The sequence below is a fragment of the Pan troglodytes genome, chromosome X, assembly GCF_028858775.2.
Source record: "Pan troglodytes isolate AG18354 chromosome X, NHGRI_mPanTro3-v2.0_pri, whole genome shotgun sequence".
NCBI lineage: Eukaryota > Metazoa > Chordata > Mammalia > Primates > Hominidae > Pan > Pan troglodytes.
Genome location: NC_072421.2, coordinates 24,095,319 through 24,100,094, shown reverse-complemented (window position 1 = coordinate 24,100,094; position 4,776 = coordinate 24,095,319). Strand labels below are relative to the sequence as shown.

Here is a 4,776-nt window from a genome sequence, read left to right as displayed (position 1 = left end):
GGAATTGTGTTCCAGGTTTGATCTCAATCTGTGCTAGATTTGTAGGCACAATTGAGATGGCTTTGAAATGTATTAAGTTAATTATTAATGCAGCTGCTTTGATTTTGAGGATGAAATTAATTTCATGGATTTTTATCATTGTCTCAGATATAGCTTTGGGAGTTCTGGGGAGATATTGAAAATATTGCTTATTAATTTAAGTCTTAGAATCCTACGTCAAACCTGACAAATTTGATCAGGGTTTTGTGGCAATTCCTAGTCAGGTGTAAGCAACTTAACCTACAGGGTACTTGTGTCAGTGCGTATTTGCTATTGTGATTTACATTCTAATAGAGGTTATGAAAAAAGATCTTGGGAGTTATTGTCTTTACGGCAAGATACCGTGCTCTCAAGAAAATAGTTTAGTAAAAGGCTTTCTGGAGTGCAATGTTAAAACAGGCCCACTCTGTATAGTAAATATTAGTTGGTAAAATATCTCAGTAGAGATGGGGGCAAGGAAATGAGATTCATGCTTTTGCAGAGTTTGAATAATGATTTTATTACCCTAAGATGAAAGAAAGAAGTGGATTTGTCTTAAAGCATTTGAGATTTGAGAGAAAAATTTTAAAAATGCTGTATCATAAGGCAGCATTTCAGTTTCTCAGAGGTTAAATCAACTTTGCAGTAGGTTTAGTTATCTAAAGAGGAATTTGGAGATCCCTTTATAGTTCCCGAGCATGACGATTGGGTGTTCACATGCATGTGTGAGATGTACCACCCTCGAATCTTGTTAGACGTTGGCACATTACCCGTCTGACCTGACAAAAAAATAAAGAGGAATTTGGCAGAATACTAGTTGATTACATTAAGAAGATGACTATCACTCCGGCTGCCCATTCTGTCTTATTTGGTATCGTTTATTACAGGGATGGGTGCTTCCTTAAACATCTTTCCTATTTCTTATTTTCCTTCCATCAGAAAAAAGTCCCAGGAAAGTTGCAGAGAGACCCTGAGGTACTATTGTTGCAGAACTTTCTCCTTAGTTCAGCTCACACCGGGCTCTTGTCACATGACCAAGAAACATTAGGCTCGCAGACACATAGAAGGGTGAGGAAAATGGAATTTATTGGGCAAAAAGAAGAAGGAAAAATAACGCTCAGCAAAGTGAGAGTCCTGCTAGCAGGTTTCCTCCCTCACAGATTGAATCCCAGGTCACCACCCAGGAACAGGAGAGGCCAGACTCCTTCCCCCTGCAGATGGCACGAACTTCCTGAGACTCCACCCAATCTTCCCAGTGAGCAGGTGGGCATTATTCCGAAGGAATCAGCTGGGAAAGGGCAGGCTTCATCCGGGACCAGCAGGCCAGTTTTTCAGCCTTCAGGCTGTTTTAGGCCTGAAGGTGGGGTTTCACCAGGGACTCTTGGCTGTCTCCTGTCTATCACTATGAGCGGATGGCTTTTATTTGTCCTGTTTGTTTTCTTTAAGTTATTAGAAGGAAGAAAGGCTTAACATGTTAGGATACTCACAGAAGAGTATTTCAGTGCTCTACATATGCCTGCCTAGGAAGAGGATTAAAGTTAATGTTCACTTGAGTGCCCATCAAGTGCCAGGTTTGGTGCTGTAAGTGCACATCTCCCAGCAGCCCTCTAATGTATGGATGATGATTGCAACTTCATTTTTAGGATACTGAGACTCAGAGAAATGATGTAATTTGCCCAAGATCACACAGCAATTAAATCGAGTTTAGTTAGTCTGACTCTAAAACCCAAGTTCTTTTCATTGCACCACATTACCTTTCAAAAAGTAAAATACATCAAGTGTTAAGTTCCATCTCCATGTTTCCCAGGCACTTTGACCTTCTGGGAGATGGTGGTTAAAAGGTCAGGCCTGGAGCCAGTTTGCCTGAGTTCAAACTTCACACCTGCTAATATCTGTGTGACCCTGGGAATGTTGCATACCCTCTCTGTGCCTCATTTCTTCATCTGTGTCATAGGAGCCAGGAGAAAACTGCCCCTTGGCCCCGTGAGGGTTTGCTGAAAAATCCGCTGACAAAAGGCAGATTAATAAGAGAAAAGGCAGAGAAATGTATTCATGTGCATTGAAGGAAAATCACAGAATGATTACTCCAACCCTCTAATGGGGTACAGAGGCTTATATATCATCTTGAGGCTACAGAAAGATTGTGATCTCAGAGCACGGCCAAAATAAGTTATGGTGGAAATCAGGTTACAGTGGCAAGGCAGGTTATGGGAGGGGGAGAAGAGGAGGCTTAGCTAACAAAGGGAGTTTTGTTATGTAGAAGAAACCTCACTGGTAGCAGTCCTCAGAGAGCTAGTGAATGTTTCTTTCAGGCCTTGAAAGGTGTCAGACTCTCAGTTCATCTTTTGAACAAGGGAGGGCCTCAGAGACAGCCTGGCTGCATCCATGCAGATTTTCTCTACAGATACATATCTTCCCCACAAAAGAAAGCTTTTTAGCTATTCTTGTATTTCCAGCCGTTCTGATTAGCCATATTGAAGTATGTCAAGGAAATATATTTTAGAGTGAAATATTTTGGTTTCCTTCAGTATAAAGGGTAGTAATATTAGCTTCTACCCAACAGGGTTGCAGTAAATCCAGAATGAGCAGCTAGAGCAGTGCCTGACATATGGTGGAGACCAAGTTAGTATTTATCATTGAGCTTTGTGATGACACTATTTTATCAGCGGAGGAACTAACTAATTTGCCTGGAGTGGCACAGCTAGAATGGAGAAGCGCAGCTGAAATAGAGTTTGAACCCAGCCTGATAATGTACCCAGGGTTCTTTTCATTACATCTCAAGGAAAATTAGCAGGAGTCACTGAGAATTAGGGAGGACACAATGTACTCTTCAGAGACCCTGAAATGTTTGTGTTGGCTTCTCAGAGAGAAAAAAAAAAACATATAACAACCGTTCTCTGGGATATGAAAAATCCAATGTCCATAACCAGAGGGCTCTGATTTCCAGTTTCAGCTCAAGAAGCCAGTCATTAAGAAGGCCCTTACAGCTTCCTCACTCAGTGTTTTCCCTTAGAATCCTGACCCACTGTAGCCTGCACCCTTTTTCCCTCCCCCCAGGACTCCCCACCTCCAGGGCTGGCATGATCCCTAGAATTACTGTGGAGGTAGCAAAGAACTGATGATCAGCATGAAGTGGCTGTGATTTGGGTCTCCTTGCAGAGCTAAGTCTCACATTCGTTGCTGTAGTCAAAGCTTTGGGGAAGATGGCCATAGTACTGTGTGCTAAGCCACTTCTGCCCATTGTTTTTTTTTTTTTTTTTTTCTTGAGAAGGGGTCTTGCTCTGTTGCCCAGGCTGGAGTGCTGTGGCACCATATCAGCTCTCTGCAACCTCTGCCTCCTGAGTTCGAGAGATTTTTGTGCCTCAGCCTCTGAAGTAGCCGGGATTATAGATGTGCACCACCATGCCCGGCTAATTTTTGTAGTTTTAGTAGAGACGGGGAGCAAGAGTCCCAGTGCACTTTGGGGTGAGATGTGTGAAGTGTCACAAGTAGCATGAGGGAGACAGATGGGAAAACTGCTGGCAGCTTTTAACTAGGGCTGCTCTTGGCTGGCTGGGCCTGGAAAACTTACTCAGGCCAGCAGGAACTCTTAGCAGCTGCTGTTTGCCTAGAGCTGGGCTATGATTAGAATGTGTCACCACCTGCTCTACCGGTCACTGACTCACCTGGCATTGTGCCGATTGCTGGATCAGAAGGAGAAATCCTTGGTTTTCCTTGGTTACTAAGCCACAGCTGGGGACTGTGGTCGGCTTCAGAAAATTTCTGACATCCCAACTCTATTATTGTAACTTAAACAATACACAAGACAAAAAACCAATATGAGACAGTTTCCACATACCTATTTGATTAATTTGCCAGTTACTTGTTCATTATTAGTTAACAAAAGCTATAAGCATTTTTTATCTGAGGTTTCATAGCTTTCGTTTCAGATGGTAGTAATATAAAGATGAGTAAGACTTGGTACTAGCCCTTGGGGAGGGGGTCATGGTCTGACACAATACTACACTGTAACATAGGAATCCAGAACAAGAAGAACAGAAAGTCAAAAGCCCATATTATTTTGGTAGTTTATACTTCTCCAAGTTATAAAAAGAAGTCACAACTCAAGCCATATCATGACTAGTGCTTCTATACGTGTTATTTATCTCATTTGAAAACAGCTTTTTAACTGTCCTAAACTCCTCACCACTCCTCCCTCCAATTTGTAAGCTCTTTCTTCAAAACCTGACTGCAACCTCACCCTGAGATATCTTCTTAGTTATGTCCCATTTGATTCTGATTCCTACATATTTCTACACATAAGACTTTTATTCCTACTTACAGGATTCCTTGGTATTCATGGTGGGCTGTTCATTTATCCTGAATGTATTTGTATTTGGGGGTATATAAAGATGTGTATTTTCATGTAAATTTTATTGAAGTAAATTTTATTTTATAACATGTAAATTTTATTTTATAACATGCATATGGAAGAGGGCACATATTATAAGTGTGCAGCTCAATTAATTTTCACAAAGTGGACATATCCATGTAACCCGGACCCAGATTAAGAAACAGACCATTCCCGGCATCCAAGAAACTCCCCTTGTGCTCCCTTCCAGTCACTACTCCCTTGAGGGTAATCACTCACCTGACATCTAATAGCATAGATTAGTTTTGCCTGGTTTTATACTTGATATAAATGGAATCATATGGTCTTTACTCTCTTGTTTATCATTTCTTTCTGTCAACATTCACCTAATACCATCTTAACTCTAC

At 41.5% G+C, this 4,776-nt stretch overlaps 1 non-coding gene across 1 annotated transcript; it reads left to right on the top strand.

Moving 5' to 3' along the window:
• The first annotated feature begins 695 nt into the window (after positions 1-695).
• LOC112207231 (small nucleolar RNA U13) lies at positions 696-798 on the top strand. Its single transcript, XR_002941681.1, has one exon. It is a non-coding gene; the product is annotated as a small nucleolar RNA U13 (small nucleolar RNA).
• Positions 799-4,776: the final 3,978 nt, after the last annotated feature.